Genomic DNA, 24,027 nt, shown 5'->3' with positions numbered 1-24,027 from the left:
AAATGTCATCACTTGGTTGTCAGAGAAATTAAATAACATTACCCTAAGATCCCTCCCCCTACTCCCTGATAGACCAAGTTGTCCAAAGACAGAATGAACTTGCAAATAAATTGAGTTAATAGAAGTGTATTTATTGTTCAGGTCACAGGACACACTAGCCCAATTATGCTCTCTGTCATTCAGATGGTATCTACGGTATGGCATTCACCTCTGGGTGTCACAGTTTAATAAGAGTGTTGGCAAACTGGCATGAACGCAGAGCTTGGGAGAGGGCTTGTGAAGAATTCTAAGTAAACAATATTGTGTTCCATCCTGCGATGGGCTACTGAGTTAACTTCTTATCTTTTGTGGTGCCACAACTTTGAGGGTACTTGGGACCACCAGGCTTCCAGATGGTATAGTATATATAGTGATGGATTCTGCGCCAATCCTGCCTTGTACCATTTTTTTTGCTGTGTGACCCTGGGCAAGGCACTTACTCTCTTCAAGCCTCTGTTTAGTCATCTGTAAAATGGGCATAATTATAACAGCTATGTCACAGGGTTATTTATTTATTTATTTTTTGGGCTGCACATCCTAAACATACTTTTTTTTTTAGATTTTTTTTTTAAATTTAGTGTTTTATTTTTCCCCAGTTACATGTAAAAACAATTTTTAACATTTGTTTTTAAAACTTTGAGTTCCAAACTCTCTCCTTTCCTTGCTTCCCACCCCTCCCATTGAGAAAGCAAATAATTCGATATAGGTTATACAGGTGTAGTCCTGCACAACATACCCATAATAGTCATGTGTCACAGGGTTATTTTAAGGATTAAAAGACATAGTACAAGTTAAATGCTTCGAAAACCCTAAAGTGATATATAAATGGGTCAGGATTGCTGGTGTTTTTGTTTGCTTTGTTTTTAGTGTAGCTCAGTGATACAGTGGATGGAGCATTAGTGTATGGGTCCTGGAGTCAGGAAGACCTTAGTTCAAATTCAGCCTCAGATACTTACTAAGTCTGTGACCTTGGGCAAGTCACTTAAACTCTCTTTGCCTCAATTTCCTCAACTGTAAATTGGGGATAATAATAGCACCTGCCTCACAGGGTTATTGTGAAGATATAATAAGGTAATATTTGTAAAGCACTGAGCACAGTGCCTGGCACATAGTAGGTGCTATATAAATGTTAGCTGTTGCTTTGTTTTTGTAAAGAGACATGTCCCAGATAATCATCTGGTCCCTGACATTCCCTAGCTAGGTCACCATGGGCAAAATCTCTTAATGTCTTTGAGCTTCAGTTTCTTCGTCTGTAAAGTGGGAGGAAATTTGATTCAATGCAACAAATGTGGGTGGTCTGTTTAGCACCTCGCACTATACCAGGCACTGTCCTAGATGCTGGGGATTCAAAGACCAAATGAAATGGTCCCTTCCCTCAAGAAACTTACCTTCTACAATGGGAAAAGAACACATACACATAAAAGTAAATACAAAGTCTCCCCAAAGTATGTTCTGGGGTGGGGGGGGGGGGACAGTACTGGTCTCATGTGGAGATCAGTTTATTGACAACAGATCGGGGACGATAGTGCCATGCGTGATTCATACACTAGAGGTCTGGGACTGACCTGGGTAGTAGGTATGATGGGCAGCCTGTGTGTACCACTGATGTTGGGAGAGAGTGAGGGAGGCACCTGTCATATTGGGTGGACTTACTGTGGTGCGAATTTCACAGGATGAGCAGGCATCAACAGATTAGGAACTCTAACACCTAAACTATTTATGGAATCAGAGACAAAATGCATAATTCCTCTGTATTCTTTTCCCCCAATGACCCTCCACCCTACTACGGTATATGCAGGTACCCTCCTATCCAGCCCTCATACTCCTCCATCTCACACCTTACTTTTACACCTTCCTGATGACCCCCAGCTCACTGTGGGGAGCTTTGCTTCCTCCCGTTCCCTTGGCATGCACAGATTTAAAGTTATCACGGTTCGTTTTGCAGTCAGTACCCTCCCTCTGGAGCCTGATTTCCCTTTATCTCACGGCCGTGGTTATAAGTCTTCATGCTTTTATCCTTCCACGGCATCATTGTCCTCAGTTGTACAGCAACATCCTAACCCTATGACCAGACCAGGTTGCCTTGATCTCAGGTAACCAATAATTCCTACAGTACTGATGTACTCCTTATCAAGAAAGAGTGAGTATGTGTGCATGGAGGTGGGGGCAAGGGAGATGGGGATGGGATATTTTTACAGTGTCGCTTGAAACCACCAGCTATGTCTTCAGATTTCGTATCCTTGCATCTGAACCAATTCTTTCCCAGGCTTATGACATATATCTCAGATCTTCAACCATGTGGTTGATATAGTTACGAAGACCTGAGTTCAAAGCACTTACTAGCTGTGTGATCCTGGCCAGAGTACCTAATATGTCTGAGACTCAGTCTCCTCATCTATACTATGGGGATAATGATAGCACCTGCCACACTGAATTGTTGTGAGGGTCAAATGAGAAACAGGAAAAAGCTTTTGACAAATTTTTGAAGTACTCTATAAATGTCAGCTATATCACCTACGTCGAAGGCTTGTCATCAGGACAGAAATGAGACAATATTTGTAAACACCTTGCAAGCTTTAAAGCTAGCTTATTATTTATTTATATATATTTATTTATTATATATTTATTTATTATTATTATTTCATTATTATATTATTGTTGTTGTTGTTGTTTTGTTATGAAAAGAAGTGGTAGGGATACAGAATTTGACTCAGCCTATGAAAATATTTCTGTCAAATGTAGTTGAAAAGTATGGCACAAGTTCTCTTTAAAGGTAGCGAGCTCTCCGTCACTAGAAGTGTTTTAGTAGATGCCAGGACTTTGGCATTCTGTAGAAGGAATTTTTTAGGTGGGATGGGAGACTAGACAGTGCCTGACACATAACAGGCACTTAATAAATTCTAGTTTACTGACTGACTCTCAGCTCCCCGGATTCTGGGAAGTGGGTCTTACAGACTTACAGATGGAAATATATCTTCTGGGTGGTACTGGATTAGCAGTTTTAATTGGGGAAGTGGATCAACCAATATTTCTGATGTGTTAACTTGTCAGCCCGTCTCATACGCAAACATTACGTGGATTGCGAAATGAATTATTGCCTTTGATTTTGGTAGAAATGGTCATTGGTTGTGGTTATTTATAGGTTTGGATCACAGTTACATTCATTTCATTTCTGGTCCATATTTTAGATGGTTACTCATGGTAGCTAAACATTTAAACCAACAAAGCTCTTTCCTTTCCCCATGGAATAGTGAATCCCTAGTTTTAAGGATTAACATTGGAGTGAGGTGAAGGAGGACCCCAAAACTTCACACCTTAGCTGTGGGCTCTGCCAGGGTCAGCTCACTCTTTCCCTTGTCTGGTTCTGCCTTCCTCACCCTACCGCTAGATGTCCTTAGAAATGGCTCTCACAGATAGTTCTTCCAATGGTGCAGATAGCAACCCATTTGTACACTTCTATCCTATGTCATTTTTGTCTGTTTCCTCCTATCAGTGCTGTTGTAATATTCAAACGAGGTAGCTTTAAATACCCATATAATTGCTAGCTGTTATTATGCATGTATGAATGTATTAACTTTATTTTATACTGTATACAATTTTATATTTATTTCTGTCCCCTACTAGAACGTAAGCTCATTGAAAGTAAGAATTGTATGTGTGTCCCCATCACCCAGGACAGGGCCTGGCATACGGCAGGTGCTTGCTGCAAATCCTTGTTGGTTGACTGATACTTACTTACACACCCCAGTAATGGAAGTGTGAAGAGAGGCACCAGGCTCCTTTGGGTGCTGTGTAGGGGTGAAAGTTGTGTTTGCCAAAATCTTAGACCTTAGTCTAACTGCTGACACAGAACAGAAAAGGCAGCACGATAGGAAGGTCGCTGGTTTTCCAGGTTATTCCTTGACCTTTCAGTTCTATTAAAATGAAAGGAAACTAAATGAGTCTGTATTTCTTTTCTGTGTTCTAAACCCATTAGTAGAGGAGGAAACAACATTTATATAGGCAACATTGAGCATCTCTAGTGTAAGTCTGTCAGATTTTTAAAGAACGTTTTCATCACTTTTGCCCTCACAGACCGTAAGTTGCAAGGAAGACTCCAGGGTATCTCTGTTTGACATTGAAGTCTTTTTATGCCTGCAGAATATCTTCTATGGTAAAAGACATAGGTATTTTAAAAGTGCCAGTGGATTCTTCATGAATACTAACAGACAAGAAGCCGTATATAAATGGTTACTTAATGGAGCCCAATCATAATGCATTTTATAGAAGGTAGGATAATGTATGCTAAAATGGTAGGTCCCTATGTGTTCCTTTTCCTGTTTCTATACAGAGAGGTAGCATTGGGGACCACGGATAGGATGAAAGTGCGGGACTCAGGAATACCCCAGTCCAGATCCTCCTCTGCTACTTCAGGGCCAGCTCTGAGATCATGAGCAAGTGACTTCACATTCTGGGCTTGTTTTCTGATTGGAGGGCAGCTAGGTGGCACAGTGGATAGAGTGCTGGGCGTGGAGCTGGGAAGACATAGATGTGTGACCCTGGGCAAGTCACTTGACCCTGTTTGCCTCAGTTTCCTCATCTGTAAAATGATCTGGAAAAGGAAATGACAAACCACTCCAGTATCTCTGCCAAAAAAACCCTCAATGGGGTCACTAGGGATGCGACTGAACAACAACTGAGTGGTGATAATAGTGCTTCTACTACCTACATCACAGGGCATTTGTGAGGTTCAAATGAGAACCAGTACTCCACCTGCTTTGCAAATTTTCGTATGTCTATTATGATTGTTACTATTATATTATATATACAATTTTGTTTAGAGTCAAGTGAAATCACCAAGCATTTATTAGGCACCTACTATGTGGTAGGCGCAATGCTAAGTTATAAAAAAAAAGGAAAGAAAAAAGAACGGAAAGGAAAGGAAGAAAGGAAGCTCTCTTCTAATTCTAGGATTCTAGGAAAGAAAGGAAAAGAAAAAAGAAGGGAAAAGAAAGGAAAAGAAAATATAAAGAAAGGGGGAAAAATCAAAACAAACAAAAAAACCCAGTCCCTTCCCTTAAAGAGCTTTCAGTTGAAATCATTATAATGGTTTAGATGTAATTATTTGTTAACATAAAATATACAAATTATTTTGACAAATAAAAGTATTTGGCATTTATATCCCTGGTGCATAGCACAGTGACTGGTACATGGTAAAGGCATAATAAATGTTTGTTGAGTAACAGAAAGTAGTCTTAGAAATCCCTTCAATGAGTTAGTAAGTACCTTTCTAGCTTAAGCTAGTGAGTTCTACAGGCCTTTCTTGCTATAGACTTATACGGTCCTATGATCTTACTGTAATATGGTCATGCTTTAATAAATCTCATTAGTGACTTGAGTCAAGCAAGTGGTATGTATTAAGTACCAACCATGTGCCAGGTACTGTGCTGACCTTACAAATAAAGGGTCAAGAAAGACGAGTTTGAGGAGCTCACAGTCTAGCTGGGGTAATATACTTTGCCTCCAAAGCCAGCTTAAATCCAGAAGGTGGTTTCTTTGTCTTACAGTGACATTCTCCCATCAATGCACTATCCTTTTTTCATTAAAGTTTTCAATCCAGATGTTTAGGTAAGCTGGAGAAACCTTTGACCTGCTGTGATCCTTACGTTGTCTGTTAACCTCACTCTCTGACTGGCCTGGGTGGCGCAGTCATACCATCTGCTCAATCATCTTAAGTCACTATTTACTTCTGAGACAAGAAAACTGGCCTCTCTGTTTTATGTGTGTGGCTACATCAGTTGATGTGTTTCCAAATAGAAACTCTAGTGAATTTCTTACAACAGAGGGCCTGATGTGATTCTCGTAGAAATATAGCAGGACTAGAAATTCAACAAGATTCTATGGGAATACTTTTGAAATTAATTTATCACATTGTTCCAAAAGTAGCAGGATGCATTTCCAAATAAAGTAGGCTAGTATTTGACATTAAAAAACATAAATTTCAATGGCACTAAGGACTCGGAGAGTTTTAGAGCTGGAAGAGATGTGAGAAGCCATCTGGTCCAACCCCCTCATTTTATACACGAGGAAAGGAAGATAAACAAAGTGACTTTTGCCCAAAGAATACATAATCAATGTCAGAGTTGGGCTTAGTTAGAACCCAGGCTCCTGATTAGGAGTCCAGCACCCTAATAGATTATAAATTTTGAAAACTGGTAGCGTCTAACCCACATAAGACAGGACTAACTTTAGAAAAGCCTTCCCTTGAAAAGCAGTCTGTGTCAGGGCTTGATATATTAATAAAATCAGGGATTGTGAAATTTATAGTCTTGTCTGTTACTAATATCAGCCCCCTGTGTGGCCAGACACTCAGAGAAATGATTCAACTTACATTAACATTTCCCCTGATTTGCAGGAGAACATCTGTTTCTCTTCTTATCATTATATTCACCATGGTGCAATGTCACACTTTGTCTACCAAGTTTTTTTATTTTTAAGATATTCATTTTCAGGAAATAAATGCTTCGTTCGTGGAAGGTATTTGAGGTTTATGGTGAATTTGTTCTCATTTTCCTGTTTGTTCTTCAGATAAATCTGGTAATATCTATTCCTCCTTCTTCCTTTTATAAGGTATTTTGTTATAAATCTCTCTTTTTTATGATTCTCAATGCCTGCTTCATTTTTTGTTATTAATTCAAACTGACCCAATGCTTAGCCATCGGTCTTCACTTACTGATTATTTATAACATGTGGATGGTATCCCTCTGCCATTAATTTTTAATGAATTGGCTCTTTAATGCATAGTGTCTAATAAAGGTAATCAGCAGAATCCATTGTCATTCTGCAATGCCCTAGAAACTTTTTTGTGTTCCTATAACTATTGAAAGCATGGCGCCAGCTTTCCTTATTGACCTCCCAATACACCTACTCTCAACTTTATTTTTACTATTCAGTGTATGTTGCCATATACTATGGAATTCTAATAGTTACAGATAGATAAATCTAAGAGCCTTGGAACACTTTACTTGAAGGGCCAGACCTCCACAAGTTGAATAAGTATTCTAGAAAGCTATCTCTTGTTCACATTATGGTATGCAGTCAAAGAGACACCCTAGAGAGCTTGTTCACTTGTACCTATATCTGGGACAGATCTAACAAATGGACAAAATGTTGGGCCCAGAAACAAACGGGGATGGGTTGGGGAGAGCAGATTGGATTGCCTTCAGCAATAAAAAGTGCCTTCAATGACCCTTGACTTCTTCCAGAAACAAAGGCCCATTTTTTCATCCCAGCATTCTACTAGCAGGGTTCTTTGGCTAAAGTCATAGAATACCACATTTTCTAGAGGAATAAGATTAGGTATTACCCAGAAGCCAACAAAGAATTCCATGGTGAATGGGAGCAGGGAGCCACATATAACAAATAAGTAACTTCTGGGTCATAAGGTCAGCAAGATAGCAGACTAGGCGCTCCCTCTGGTCCCCACTGACTCTCAAAAACAAGCAAACAAAGAAAAAACTCAAAGTGGAACTTGGTATCAGATACGGCACAGTTATGGCTGCATTCACCAGGAAAAAAAAAAACCAAACCTGAAACCCATTACTATCACCATCATCATCACTGGGCATTTCTTAAGAGCCTACTACATTCCAGGCACTGTGCCAAGAGCTGGGAATTTTAAAAAAAAAGACAAAAATAGTGTCTGGCATATAACAGATACTCATTAAGTTTTTGCTGGATTGTATTGATCTAGTTAACAGTAGTTTTTAACCTTTTTTAGATTCATGTACCCCATTAGCAGTATGGTGGAACCAATGGACCCCTCAGAATCAAGTTCTTAAATGCATAAAATAAAATACATGGGATTACAACAGAAACCAATTATATTAAAGTGCAGTGATGAAAATATTAAAAAACAAATGCAAGGTCATGAACCCCAGGTGAAGAATGCCTCCTCATTTCCAGCATATGCCCTAGAAGGGGGTCTTCTGGGCCATGTGAGATATAATAAGGCACAGCACTCTGCCAGCCTTCAAGCACGATGCAAACACTAGCTGTTGGTGCTATCTGGAAGCTGACTGAGACCAAAATGAAATTAAGCATTCTGAATAGAGCAAACACCCCCATCTCAGACTTCTTCCTGAACAGAGGACAGCTATGTACACTTTCCCTTTTAGATTCCCTCATAAATCAGCTCCTCTGCTTTAATGCAGGTCACTTGTATACCCTGATTTGCAGACTTTTCTAGCTAGCTAGCATCCCAAACCAAAAGTTCTACAGACCTCCCCGAGATTTTGCCAGCCTTTGTGAAATGGGTATTTTGTAGGTTGTTTTTTAAAAAAGGATTTCAGCTCCAGCTTATATCAGCTCCGGTTTATATCAGCTCCAAAGGAGTTGGCAACACCCACTCCTTTCTCCCTGCTCCAAGATGGACACAAGGAACCAAGATTATTTAAAAACCATTACTTGAGTCCTCAAGCCCACCTTGAACTTTCATCTGTTAAGAGACTGACATACCGGATTATTGCCCCACCCCACCCCCCACCCCGGACATTTTTGAATCAGGATCTGAGAGCAAATTGGTGAATTTATATCACATTGGATTTTATGCCACATAGCTTTAATTAGGCAGTTTTGGGTCTTCCCACCCTCAACCTATAAGAAAAGGCTGCATCCAGAGAAAGAACTGATAAATACAAGTATTTATAGAATAATTATATATATATATATATATATGTGTATATGTGTGTGTGTATAGCTGTTTGTGTCTAATGGTGACCATCTCTAAGACGGGGTGGGGAGGAGAAAAAAATAAAAAAAGAAATTTACATTATAACTTGTATATTTAAAAGGAATAGCAAATTAAATATAGCAGATTTGCAGTTTCACGTGCAATCATATTTTTTATTATACTGTGTTATAGAAATGCTTGTTTTATTCCATAAATTGCAAAAGAGAGAAAGGAAGGAAGGAAGGAAGGAAGAAAGATCCTGGGCAAGTCACTTAACCGCAATTGCCTCACCCAAAAAACAAACAAAAAGAATGAAAGAAAAGACAAACAGTAGGGCCATGTTTTGGTATAGACCAGATGGCTTCATGTGCTTAAAGTTCTATTATCTGGGCTGATACATATGAAAGGGTGAAAAAAAATGGAAATTTGTTCTGCTACATTCCACAAAAAAAGCTTCTTTCTCTTTGATACTCTCATCTTTCTTACTATTAGATGAACCTGTTTTGCAATTCTCAAACACGTCTGCTTTGGACTATGAAGTAACTTGGAAATTCACAATCCTCAAACTGAAAGAAGAACAGTAGATATTGATGTCGTGAACCCTTTCCAGGCGGGTGGCCGATGCAAGCTCACCATAATCAATCAGTGGGCATCACACATGTGTGCATATTTTATTAATCCCCCCCAGCACGAGACATGCCAGGCACTATACCCAATTAAACTGAAAGATACACCGTAGGACTTGCCAGGAGTCCAAAATCCTGCCAGACCCCTCTGAGATTATGTCCAATTAATCCTGAATATATTTTGTTTGCACATAGCTGTTCATATGTTGTCTCACTCATTCCACTGTGAGCGCCTTGAGTGCTGGGGCTCTTTTGTATTTCTCTGTATCCCCAGGCTTAATAAATGCTTGTTGACTTGGCTTGACTTAAGACAGAGCTGTCATTTCGCCAATAAAAAGTCCCAGCCACATGATATAACTAGTCCAGATTGTGAACAAGTTCTGTCTGAATGACTGAGTTGTGTTGTCTCTAACATACACACACACACACACATACACGTATATTCCGCTATCTAACAACCACACATTACAAAGGTTGGTTCTGGCTAATAATGACCTTTTCTGAGGCATATCAAAGGATCACTGATTTAGAGCTGTTTGAGACCATTAAGTCCACCCTCTCCATTTTACAAATGAAGAAACTGAGGCACAGAGACTTTTCCCCAGGGTCACACAATTAGCAAGTGGCTGAGGTGGGGTTTGATCCACGTTCTTCCTGATTTCCAGTTTAGTACTCTGACTTCAATGTCACACTTCTTCTACAGTGGATCTCAGGGACTATGTTCTGTGATTTACTTGAATGTGGTAACTATGATGGTGATAATGATGAGGAGCTGCCATCTACCCGTAAGAACCAACCTGTGATTCTATCAGTGTAGGAAAATGGTGGAAAGTTCATTCCCAGTGTAGAAACCCCCTCCACCAATGTGGATCAGCTAAACTATTTTGTCACTGAGAGTTTTAAAGATTTTCCTGAGGGCACCAAGAGGTTAGGTGGCATTTATACAGCTTTTTAACACTTGCAATACAAAGTCTATATTCTGTTTGAGCCTCACCCCAATGCTGTGAGGTGGGTGCTACAGGAATTACTATCTCCACTTGACTTAGGATGAACCTAAGAATCAGGAAAGTCGATGGCTTCCCCATGGTCATATGTCTAGAAAATGTCTGAGATAGGATTTGAACCCGTCTTCCTGACTCCCAGCCAAGCACTCTACCCACTCCTCCATGCTATGTCTCAAGTTGTTAAACTACATGAACTCTGTGTCTGTGGTTTGGAAATATTTGTTAATAAGGAATGTTTACTTTCATGCTATTTGTGGGGACCAAATTTGATCACTGTAAGCCAATCTGGTCAATCAACTTTAAACACGTACTGCCATCTTTCATTGTTTATTGAAAATATGAAAAAACAGGGTATAAAATGTGGATATCCACTTGTATACTGGTAATCAAAAGGAAAAAATTTCCATGTCCTAAACACATCTTGGATGGGCTTTGTTAATAATTAAAGCAAAATAACCAGGACAATGAAAGACTGAGTTAATACTCATTAATTTGTAGATACTAGATAACATCTATGTATCTATAAATCTCAATTATTATCTTTGGAAAGAGCACACAGATGCTTTACATTTTAAATCCACAAAGGGAGATGTACACCTTTTTCGTACCTCTGCACTTTTCAAAACACTAGTCATTCTATGATTTAAACCTTTATGAAAGATCTTTCAACATGTCCTTCATAAAGACTGAACTGTCACCGAAGGATCAGTCAACATTAAAAAATGCCTTCAAATCGAATCAACCAACCTAGAACTTCGACTGTACCATTACATTAATTGCTGCCTTGAAATGGTTATTTATTGTCATATTGCTTATAGACAATGACTAGATCCATGTCCTAGAAACAGGCAGGCTTTTCCTTTTAAACCAAGGAATAACTTTTCTAATTTGATAAAATGCTCTTTTCAGTTAGAGAGGACTGAATGAAAATAGGAAAGTTACATTTAATTTTAAGCTTAATGCAGAAATTTATGCACATTCTAAAATCATTAGCTCATTTTTCAACAAACTAAAAGTTGGCAATGAGTTGTTAAGCCAAAAACGTCAATTGACTTTGCTCTAATATTTTAATAGATTACAGCTTTAAAAAGTAGCATCAGACACAAACATATATATGTATGAGAATGTACACACATATATCTCTATATCTATATATACACACACATATACAGATGTAGTGTGCTGTTAAATGTTTAAACTGGATCTCAAAAAAAAAAAAAACACTTCCAAATCTGCTTTAATAACATTTTCTTCATCACTTTCTTAAGCGTAGAATAAACAAAACAAAAAAATCAAGGCCTGATTTTAGTTTGCCAGTTTCCAACGTGTAAATGCTCACAGTAAAAACTGAACGATTTTATCTGCAAGCTGGTTCAATGTGGCTCCAGCACATTATATTCGTAAATTAGCTAAGGGTCCCTTTTACTGGGTGTGTGTGTGTGTGTGTGTGGTGAGGGAGAGAGGGAGAGGGAGGGAGAGGGGGAGAGGGGGAGAGAGGGAGGGAGAGGGGGAGGGAGAGGGGGAGGGGGAGGGGGAGGGAGAAGGGGAGGGAGAGGGAGAGGGAGAGGGGGAGGGAAAGGGAGAGGGAGAGAGAGAGTCAGTAGAAAGCCAGGTTCCTCTAAGCTCATGGTCATTGTTTCCCTGACATTATCCATCTCATCCTCTGGTATCTCCTTCTCCTTTTGCCTTCAATCTCTCCCAACATCAGGGCAGAGATATCCCTATACATTTATAGCTCTTTCTATACACACATATATAGACATTTATGTATATACTTTTGTATGTGTGTATACATGTATTCTTTTTGACTCTCTAATTTTCCTGTTCCTAATGCCCCCCCACCCATAGATCAGAGATGTATGAAATTCCCCTTTCACTTCATCAGCCAAAGCTTTAAGGGCATATTTCAATTCAATTCAGAAAACATTTCTGAATCAAATCAAACATTTATTATGTGCCTACTATGTGCCAGGCACATCTGGCTTCTTGAATCCCATTAAAATTAATTCTCTATAATTAGTCTGGTCTGTTTTGCTACAAGATATAACAAAACATGAGTTTTATTTGATAGGTAAATCTTTTGTTGCCTTCCTTCCATGGTGTTCTTCTCTCCCTTCCTTCTCCCTATCACTCCCACATATTATGATATTCCCAAAGCATAATTTCATTTCTGCAACCAAAAACTTAGCCCTGGCTCTGAGACACAGGCCACTTAAATTTGAGCATCTTTTGATACGTTTTGCTGAAAACTCATTAGCTCAATTTTTATGCTCTAATACGTTTAAAAAAAATAAGTTCCTATTTAAGTCATGTTTTATAATCGGATAAAGAATTGTTTTGCCAAGTTTTTCATTGATACAGGGCTCTATCTGATGGGCTTTTCATATGTTGTATGTTTCTCACATATCCTTAGGGTTTCTTAACCAGGCATTTCGTGAACTAAGATTGGAAAAATAACAAAAGTTACATCTTTATTTTCACTCACAAATGTTGAAGGGGATGTGGAAAAATTGGGACACTAATTCACTGTTGGGGGAAATATGAACTGATCCAGCCATTTTGGAGAGCAGTCTAGAATTACACCCAAAGAGTTATTAAACTGAAGCTTAACATTTTTTCAATTATTCATTCAAAAAATTATTCTGAAGAGATCCATTGGCTTCACCAAACTGCCAAAGGGATTTCACACACACACACACACACACACACACACACACACACACACACACACACAGAGAGAGGACTAAGAACCCCTAATTTAAAGGAAAGACATTTTGTCATCCCCATATTTCAAATTAGGTCACTGATAAAAATTGTCTGAACCGTTGAGAAACAACACACGAGAATTCTAGATTTCATGGCAGTTGTTTAGAATAACACCATTTCATTAGGAGCTTTAATCCATAAAAACCCAACTTCTTGTGCAGGTGCTATTACTTTTTAAACATTCTCTTTCAAGCAAATAAACAAATAGAAAATAATAACCTAACTAACCAAAGGTAGGTCTGTCTGAGAGAATCTAATAAGGAATGATGTGAGGGGAAGGAGAATATCTTTTTATGAGAATGAAAGCGAATGTCCCAGACTACACAAACATCCCCAGAACAAAACACCAGGGTGCCTGAGAAAAACAACCAGGAATTACTGATCTCCTAGAAGAGCTGTAGATCAATGGAAATCACTTTTAACTATTTCCCCCAATGAATAAATGGACAAAAGCCAAAAAGCCCCCCACAAAAAAACCACCACGACAACTTGAAGAACCATGAGATTGTAAACTAACTACTTCAAATTCATTCTCCAGGGACTGAAAACACTCACCTTAAGCAGTGTTAAGAATTTGAATACGAAGTTTTTTTTTTTAAGTTAATACCTGCACCTATCATTTTCCTATGGGTTATTTTCTTGGCTAAAAATTATGGCATACAATTAAATTCAATTAGCATTTATTAAGCTTATACTTGGGACAAGGCGCTTTCCAATATGGACTCACACAGCCACCTCTGTCGTACAGACCCCTCACCATCTCATCTGTCCTTTCACTATCTATCCTCCATTCAGCGACCAGCATTCTTCCTTATGTGTACGACTATGTTACTATTCCCCTACTCAGTAACCTTCTAAATCCAGGTTACGGATATCTCCAGAATGTAATTTAAAATTGTTTGGCATTGAAAGCCCTTCACAGCCTGACCCCTTTCTGTGCGAGGCTTCATACACTTTCCTCTCCTCTGCACACTTGACTGGCCGTTGTACTGTTCCTCACACCATACTCCATCACCAGATAGGACACTTGTACCAGGCTATCCCCGTGCCTAGAATGAGCTCCCTTCTCACATCCAACTAGCTTCCTTACAGTTAAGACTCTCCCCTAGCTCCTCCTGAGATCATCTTCCATATACATAGTGTTTGCATGTTGTCTTCATTACAACGTGGGCTTCTTAGGAGCAGACACCATGTTTTTGTTTTCCCCCTTGTTATCTCCTTAGCATAGTACCTGGTACATAGCAAGCACTGCATGAAGTGATGTTGGCTGACTGATAGACGTCAGGTACAACCTTCCTTGTGAGTTGGTGGCTGATAAGACACGGAGTTAAGGAAATTGATCAACTATGAATCCAAGGTCTTTGAAGTGACATCATATATATTAAGGTATCCATTATTATTAGCCGTGAACCAGGTATTGAACTTGTTGAGAAAGGAAGAATGATCTAGACCAGGTGATGTAATTGAATGGATTAAGAAAAGGTTGGTGAGTAAGGGCAGGTGAGGGTTGAGCTGGTCTTAAAGGGTGGGGAAAGAGTGTGCCTATTTCCCACCTCAATCCTGGTATGTTACAGGTATATAAAAAGAGTACCCTCATCAGGACAGCAGGCCATTTAGTATTCTGGAAGGAAGGTTTCCCTGACAAGCAACATGGGAGGAAGAGGCATGGATGAAAGGATGGAAGGCTCTTAGTTAATGACAGTGAATGTGGAGGGAAGCGATTCACATAGGATTGCTCTACACAATCAACTCTGAATTATCTGATTTGGTTTATCAGCAATTAATTTCATACCTCATGCCAATAAGACCCTACTTAGAATAACCAAAGCAAAATCCTTTTGGTCTAAAACCTCAGATGCATTTAAAATGCTGCACAATCTTCCCCCAAACTATGTTTTCCAACTTTTTTTTTTTTGGTCATTACTCCCAGCCAAAAGAATCTATTTGATTTTCCAATTTTTCATTCCATCTATCTGCTTTAGTCTCTTTATCTATAAGCTCGTTGAAGATCAGGGACCTTCTTGTACCCTCTTAGCACTGTACCCTGCATACATTAGGAACATAATAAAATTTCTCAAATTCAAGATCAGAATTCATCATTTTTGTTCCTTTTAAGTGTTCTGAATGCAATAATGAACAGTCTTCACCTTACCTGTAAGAGGTACTAGACAGATCAGCCTCCTGTAGAAGCAATACTAGGCTTAGCCTCAGGGACATGGTTAGACTCTGCCTGTTACTTATGACCTGTGTATTGTCCATCACTGGCCAGATCACCTAACTCCTCTCAATCTCAATGCACTTACATGTGAACTGGGGTTAATTTTCCAAACTATATAAACATGAGCTGGATATATGCCTATCCATACTATATAAGTAGAACATGTGGGTAAAAAAATGAACATATAAATTACGATGTTTTGAATTTTCAGTACTGCAGACTTTTAAACAATTGTGAAATAATGTAATTTGCACTCAATATATACACTTAACTGAATTATCTTCAGGGAGCAGTAACCGCAATGACTAGGAATATCAGGAAAACCTGGAAAAATTAATCAAAGGTTTATCTATATCACATATTCAACTGTGAAAAGGTCGTTAGGTAAAGGGCAGGAGTTGTCTACTGAGAATTTTGTATTTTGGACTTAAATGGCTGCAAGATATATAAATATAACAACACTTTTACAGCAACTGAACCAGACTTTTTCCTAAATGCTTCTGTATCAGTGTCATAATGTTCAATCTTTTTGCTTATCTCATATTTCAGGGACACTTCTTAAGATCTCTGAATGACATCCATGTTTCTAGTTAAATTTCAAAATGATTTATTAAGGCTTTCTTTTTATTAAAGTACAAACGGTACCTCTTGGTTTGTGGCTGAGTGGTCATTTTTTTCATGAAAGCAGTAAATTAGAATATTGAACATAAAACATAAAAATGTCCTTCACGGATATATGCGTTATTCCTGTATCACACAAATACAGTCGTATTCTGGAACTGAAGATAACAAGTTAAACTATGCATCTATAACCAGAAAAATCTTGAGTCCAGCAACAAGCTTTTCTTGACATGAATTAAAAGCAAACTACTATATTTATAAAGAAATAACATAATGCACAAAAAAAAGTGATTTCTAAGTTAACCACATCCCCATTAGCAATAACAATGAATTCCTAATAACTAGGTTGGATATGCAAAATGCACAATTAAGCAGGTATATGAAGGCTGAAAATAAATATGCCAGTTCTGGGAAAAACGACAAATTTGTAAATCACTATACATCAGTATTGGTACCTGGTTCCTGGCTGAATACTGGTGAATAACAGAAAAACAGGAAAAAAAAAAAAAAAGGTAACTCAATGTCAGAAACGGAAGAGAGGTCAGGGATACTCTAATCCAAACTTCTTGTATTTAATTCCAAAAAATAAAAAGACTTGCACATTTTAAAATAAAAAAAAAGCCTTGCAAAGTAGCTACTGTAATACCACTTCCCCCAGAAAACCACACATATACAATAATGGCATTTCTCAAAGTTGGAATATTCATTAGAATACAAAACCCATCAAAAAAAATTAGACTACCGATTTTTTCCCAATCTAGGCAAAGAGAAATGCCTACGCATAAGTCACATTTCACATTTAGAGTTCACATAACGTCGACCTCAAGCATCAAAAAAGAAAACTGAGAAAAAAAAAAAAAGTCCTCAACTGGAACCCCGGGGGTGAACCTTTAAACTTGGAATCGTTGCGCTTCATCTCTGCAAGTTAACCCGGATGACAGGAAGCGGCGGGACCGCCGGCACCGCAGCAGCATCCCGGCACCCCCCCCACCCCGCCGGCCACGGACGCCGTCCGGGCAGGGGCAGGGGCAGCGGCAGCGGCAGCGGCCCATCCGCGCTCAGGCCGCGCTCTGGCTCGGCCCCGCGGCCGCCTCCTTGTACTCGGCCTCGTCCAGGAAGGCGGCGGGCTCCCGGGCCAGGTAGTGCAGGAAGTCGTGCAGGGAGCTGAAGAGCAGCGCCAGGCTCTTGTCGTCGAAGGCCGCGTAGGCCAGCATGGCCCCGATGCGCACGAAGAGGCGCAGCAGGTGCGGGGCGCCGTAGAGCTGCGACATGGGCACGCCGGGGTGCGCGGCCAGCACCCGGTCGTGCTGCGGCCGCTCGGCCTCGTACAGCAGCTGCGCGGGCAGCAGCACGTTGAAGTAGCAGCGGATGCCGCCCACCAGCTCGTCGGCCGCGTACTCCAAGCTGTCGCGACGGCCCTGCGCCTTCTTGTAGGCCACGTAGTCGGCCAGGATGGCGTCCACGTTGCGGGCGGCGGGCAGCGCGAACAGCCGGCCCTCCTTGCTCACCAGCTCCCAGTCGCGCACCAGCAGCGGCTTCAGCTCGGCGGGGATCTGCACTTGGGGCTCGGCGCGCGCGGGGGCCGGCGCCTGGCTCTTGGAGGCCTGGTCCCCGCGGGTGCGGCGCCGCTGCGGGGGCTGCGGGGAGCCTCGGGCCGCGCTCGTGCTGGGGCCGGCCCCGCCGCCGTCGCCCCCACCCATCTTCTGCTTGCTTTTGCGGGGCTTGCGGCCGGGGCCCGGGCCCGCCGCGGGGGGCGGTGCGGGGGCGGGGGCGGCTGCTGCTGCTGCTGCTGCCGCCGCGCCCGTGGCCGGGCCGGGGCCGGAGGCCGAGGCGGCCCCGACGCCTGCAGCCGCGGAGGAGGAGGAGGAGGCGGCGGCGGCGGCGGCCCCGGACCCGGCCGCCCCGGCCCCGGCCGAGGGGGGCGGCGTGATGCGAATATTCTGGAAGAGCGTCTCCACGTGCTTCTGCTGCTGCAGCAGCGAGGACGGGCCGCCGCCCCTGCGGCCCGGGCCCACCGCCCGCGCCCGGCCCTCGGCCTGGTGCTCCTGGTTGGCCCGCTGCAGCTCGCACTGCTTCTGCAGGTTGGCCTCCGAGTACTTGAGCACGCGGCTCTCGGGCACCCACTCGTCCCAATTCTTGTTCCAGCCGCTGTAGTGGATCAGGTAGCGCACCTGCTTGTCCTCCCTGGCCACCTTGAGGCACTTGGCCTCGTACAGCAGCGGCCCGTGGAAGCACAGCACGCGCTCGCCCTCCTGGAACTCGGGCTTAGGGGCCTGCTTCGGAGCCATGGCGCGGCTGCCACGGGCTCGCAGCGGGGTAGCGGCCGGGAGCGAGGCCTGGATACGCGGGGCTCGGACCCGCCGCGGAGCACAACCCGACCTGCTGCTACCTCGTCGCTGTCCTAGGCTGGAGTGGCCGCGCAGGCTCAGAGCGGGCTGTGCCTAACGGCGGCGTCGGCTTTTGCGCAAGCGCGCTGCTTACCGCCCAGTGGGCGTAGCTGCGGCGCAGGCGCGGTACAGGATGCCCCCAGGGGTTGCAGCTACCCCGCAGGCGCAGAGAAAGCTCCCGCCCACTATTCCTTGCTCCCGAGGGCACAACCTGGGGCTCTACCTAACGGACAGAATCTCTGCTGCGCCTGCGCAGCTCAGCCTCTTTCCCCCGCCACTTGCTGCCAAGGGCAGCTCAGACTCCCGCTTAAAAGTTGCTTTTTGCAAAGCATGCAAGAGCAGTATGGATTTCCCGCAGTTTCTGAAGCCAGGCGTGCAAGCGCAGACCCAAAACGGGAGCGACCCCAGAAGCGCAGGCCACACCCTCATTCAGCAAATAAGATCATTTACCCTTGCCGTATCACTAGTAAATAACCGCAGGGGTTCTGATACTATCCGGTGCTTAAAAGTTCAAAAAGGTTTGCAGAACACTAAATATGCACCAACAGCATCTCTAGGCGATACCATGGTATTGTCCCCATTTTACAGATGGGTCAAATGAGGCCTGGAACAAAGCGGCTTATGTCGGGTCGCACTGCTAGTAAGATTCCTTGGCTCTAAGATGGGCGTTCTCCTGGGTCACAGCTGCCTCTCTAAATGATACGCCTGGGACTTGTCCCTAAGTTTTTTTTTTTCTCTCTACCTCAAATCCAATTTTCTTTTTCTTCCACCAAACACTGTGGTAGGCTCTTGGGATCAACGATGCTTCCAGACAAATGTCTTAAAATGGGAAGGCATTTCTTGGAGGGCATGGCTAAAAACTAAACAGCCCCAGTCTCTTGAGGACAGATTAGACTGCGAGTGGGAGGGAGATCGGCCTTCGTTGTTTAAAAAGTCAGGAAACTTGGGTTCGAATGCTCTTTCAGATTCTTACCTAGTCTCTAGGCCTCAGTTTCCTTCACTGTTAAATGGGTGGGTGATCATTCTTGCATTCATTGCCTCCCGGCAAAGTTAAGAAGAAAACACTTTGCAAGTCATGACGCGTCCTATAAATGTGAGTTACCTTAATGAATACTATGTATCATTCTCATTCTCAGCTGACATCTTCCCTTCCGGTCATTTAGGAAGATTTCTCTGATTCTCCACCAAAAGTGATCCCTCTCTCCTGTGAACCTCAGAGCCTTGCATTGTGATGAATTTTCACTTGTGGAATGCAGTTAAATGCTTAATTAGCCCTCTGTATCTCCACCAAGGGCAGCTAGGGGGCTCAGTGGATAGAGCACTGGGTTTGGAATCAGGAAGACAAAAAAAAAAAAAAAAAAACAACGGTCTCCCACACTTCCTAGCTGTGTGACCCTGGGCAAGTCACTTCACCCTGTGTGCCTCTGTTTTCCCATCTGTAAAATGTCAAACCGCTCCAGTATCTCTGCCAAGAAAACCCCACGAAGAGTCGGGAACAACTGAAATGACTCAATAGCAACAAGCAAAATTTTCCAGCACCTAATACAAACGTTCTGGGCTGTAAGCCTTCACAAGAACCCCAGAATTTCAGAGCTGGACTGTGTCTCAGCAGTCCTGCCGTCCACCCCATTCCTGAGAGATCATTTCCAACTAAACATCCCATAAATAGTCCATCTTGGGGAGAGGGAATACATTACCTTCTTAGGAGACCCATTCTGTTTATGCACATCCCTAATTATTAGGAAGATTTTCCTAACAAAGAGGCTAAAATTACCTCTTTGTATCTCACCACTGCCCTTCCAGTTTTCTGCCCTCTGGGGTCGAACCCAACTGGTTTTCTTGCAGAGAAAGAACTTCCAATACTTAAGGATTGTTCTCATCGACCCCTCCCCCACTCTGTCTTCTCTCCTCCCCAACTCGTTTCAACCAGGCTTCATAAGAGTAAGACTCACGGTTGTGATTGCTTTCATCTGGACGCTCATACTTGTTTTTCCTAAAATTAGGTCCCGGGAAGTGAAAGCGAAACTCCAGATACGATCTGACCAGGGCTGAGTATGGGTATTAGCCTGGCGCTGTCACCAACTTTTTTGAAAGCTCTGCCTTAATGCAGCCCAAGAATGAACGAGCTCTTTTCGTTATCTTATCAAACTGATAGATCCAATTACTTTCAAGTAGTCCATTAAAACTCATATCTTTTATTAGAACTGCTCTCTAATAATCAACCAATTGAGTAACTAACCAACTGATAAACTAACATTTCACTAGTTCCTACTATGTGCTAGGCATTGGGATTAAAAAAAATGAAACAATTCTTACTCTCAAAGAGCTTACATCCTAATTATGAAGACAACAAGCACATGGAATATAAATATAAGAAAAAAGAAAAAAGTAGGCAATTACAAGGTCATTTGGGATGCAGGGCACTATAACAGTGAATAGGACATGGAGGGCACTATGACAGTGAATAGGACAAAGGACTTGGAGTCCAGAAGACCTGGGTTCAAATTCTGCCTTAGACACTTACTAAATGTATAGCCTTTGCAAATTCATTTAACCCTTTTGTGCCTCAGTTTCCTCATCTATGGGGATGGATAGTAGCGTCTACTTTACAGGGTTGACATTTACAAATAGCATTTGTAAAGCAGTGATTTACAAATCTTAAAGAGCTACAATGCTATTATTATTAATAATTATTCCAATAATATTCCATTAGGTGGAGGTGAGGAAGGAGTTCCTGCCAGGCAGAGAAGACAATTTAAATATAAATGATATTATTAATTATGTATTATTAACTTAAATTCAACAATAATAATGAGATTAATATTATTAAATGAATATAAATACTATCGTTCCAATAATATTTCATTAGGTAGAGGCAAGGAGGAGTTCATGCCAGGCATGGGAGACAGCTAGTTTAAATATAAATGATATTAATTAAATATTATTAACTTAAATTTAATAAATAAGATTTAATTAATCTTATTAAATATAAAGGCTGTTTTTATTCATAGTAGATTATGGCCTGTTTCCTCATCTGTAAAATAGGGATTATAATAACACCTACCTCTTAGTGTTGTGAGGATCAAGTGAGCTAACACTTGTTAAGCCCTTTGCAAACCTTAAAGCTCTACATACCTGCTAGCTATTCATTCATGTGATAAAGCACTTATAAAGTAAACAAGGGAGTTTACATTTTATTCTATAGGTAATAGGAAGCCACAGGTGCTTGTTAAGAAGTGTGAGAGGGTATGATTTGATTAGATCTATACTTTAGAAAAATCATATTGGAAGTTGTGGAAGAGACTGTTATGGCAAGAGACTTAAGGCAGTGAGACCAATTAGGAGTATATTATAACAAGCTAGGTGGCTCTGCAGTGGATAGACTGCTGGGTCTGGAGTCCAGAAGACTCATCTTTGTGAGTTCAAATCTGGCCTCAGACACTTCTTAGCTATGTGACCCAGGGCAAGTCATTCAATCCTGTTTACCTTAATTTCCTCATCTGTAAAATGAGCTGGAGAAGGAAATGACAAACCAATCCAGTATCTTTGCCCAGAAAACCTCAAATAGGGTCACAAAGAGTCAGACATGACTGAAACAACTGAACAACAACAAATATAGTAAGCTCAGTGAGACATTCTAAGGACTGGAACTAAGGTGGTGGCCCTGTGAGCAGAGCTAAAGCATCACCTGAGAGATATTGTGGAAATAAAAATGGCACGATTTAGCACCATTGACTTTGTGGGTGAGAAGGTTACAAACTTAGGAGAATGGAAGTACAATAGTGCATTTTGACAGAAAAAAGCAAAAAAAGAAAAATGGGAAGATGGCTGGGTTTGGAGGAAAAGATAATGAGTTGTGTTTGAGACATGTTAGGTTTTAGATAAGCGCTGACTGTATCCCCAGCGCATCTAGTTTGAGATGTCCACAGAGGAATCAGTTATGACAAGTTAAAGCTCAGGACAGACTGGGGCTGGAGATATAGATCTAGGAACAGTTTTTATAGAGGTGATATTGAAATTCATGGGAGCTGATGACATATGTGTTTAGGTCTGCCTCTGTGTGTGTGTATGTGTGTGAGAGATAGAAAGAGAGAGAAGAGAAGAGAGGAGAGGAGAAGAAGAAGAAGAAGGGAGGGAGGGAGGAAAGAAGGAAGGAAGGTGGGTGAAATGAGGCAAGGAAAGGAGAAATAGAGAAGAGCAAGAGAAAAAGAGAAATGAGAGAAACGGAGACAGAAAACCGGAGACAGAGACATGGAATGATGAGAAGAGGACCCAGGACAGAGCTTTGAGGAACAACCACAATTATGTTGAAGGGCACGGATGATGAGTCCGCAAAGCATACTGAGGAGTAGTCATTAGGCTGGAAGAGAAACAGGAGAGGACAGTGTGACAAAAACCCAGAGATGAAAGAATATCCAGGAGGAGACGGGGGTCAACAATGCCAAATGCTATAGATAGGTTGGAAAGGATCAGGAGCAAGGAAAGACCATCAGAGTTGGGAATTAAGAAATCAGTGGTGATTTTGGAGAGAGCAATTGCAGCTGATGAAATTGGAAGCCCCACTACAAAGGGATGAGGGGGAATGTGAAAAGAGGAAGTGAAAGTGGGAGATGTAGACAGCTTTTTCAAGAAGTTTGAGAAAGAGAGGAGAGAGGTAGAGGACAATGGCTTGACCTAATGCTAGGGTCTAGGAAAAGTTTTTTGTTTTTTGTTTTTTTAAAAGGATACAGGAAACTTGGGGTGTTTGAAGTCCTGAAACCAGTAGGAAGGGAAAGGTTGAAGATAAAAAGAGAAAAGGGGGTATGTGTGACTGTGGCCGCAGTCTGCTGGAGAAGATGGGAAACAATGGTATGAGAGGCATGTGTGCAGGGATTGGCTTTGGCAAAGAGAAAGCCCACCTTTAGACATTGAATAGAGCTGATCAGGCCACCAATGGAGAGTGTAGGGAGGGAGAGAGTGAAAAAAAGGGGGCCAGGATAGAGCCTTGGACAACACCCACGGTTAGGGGCGTGCCTTCTCCACCTGTCATTTATTTAGAAAGTTGATTTCTTAAACACGAGATTAAGACTTTACACCTATCCGTTTTACATTTCGTCTTATTAAGTTCAACCCAATGTTCAAGTCTGTCAAGAGCTTTTTGGATCCTGACCCTATCATCTAGTTTGACAACTATCCCTTGTAGCTTCCTGTCATTTACAAATTTAATAAGCATGCTGTCGGTGCCTTTGTCCATGTCATTGACAAAAATGTAAAGCTACACTGTGCCAACCAAAGGGTCTGGGGCACCCCACAGAAGGCTTCCTTCCAAGGCGACGTGGAATGATTCACAACTAATTTCTGAATACGACCATCAGCCAGTTCCATAATTGTACTGTTGTCTCTTCCACATCTCTCAGTCTTTGCCACAAAAATAGCAGGAAATAATTCATCAAATGCTTTGCTAAAATCTAGGTAAGCTGTATTTCTCTAATCTACCAAATTGAGTCGCTCTGTAAAAGGAAATAAGGCCAGTATGGTGTGAGATGTTTTGGAAGAAGCCATCCAAGCGGACTGACTCTTTGTGCTTTCTGCTTCCTTCTCTGGCCGTTCATTGATTCTATCCAGTCTGAGCTCTTCCACAGTGCAGGGACCATGTCCTTCATCTTCTCCTCCTCCT

The 24,027-nt window shown here is 41.8% G+C and overlaps 1 protein-coding gene and 1 pseudogene across 1 annotated transcript in view; one reads left to right on the top strand and one right to left on the bottom strand.

Annotated features, from left to right (window-relative positions):
• FHIT (fragile histidine triad) overlaps positions 1–24,027 on the top strand; it is a 1,585,586-nt gene that overhangs the window by 865,210 nt on the left and 696,349 nt on the right.
• Positions 17,043–18,272, bottom strand: LOC114044413 (annotated as a pseudogene).

This window comes from Vombatus ursinus, unplaced genomic scaffold (assembly GCF_900497805.2).
Source record: "Vombatus ursinus unplaced genomic scaffold, bare-nosed wombat genome assembly UNPS02014773.1, whole genome shotgun sequence".
NCBI classification, from domain to species: domain Eukaryota; kingdom Metazoa; phylum Chordata; class Mammalia; order Diprotodontia; family Vombatidae; genus Vombatus; species Vombatus ursinus.
The sequence above is the reverse complement of the archived record's forward strand: the minus strand, read 5'-3'. Positions and strand labels throughout refer to the sequence as shown.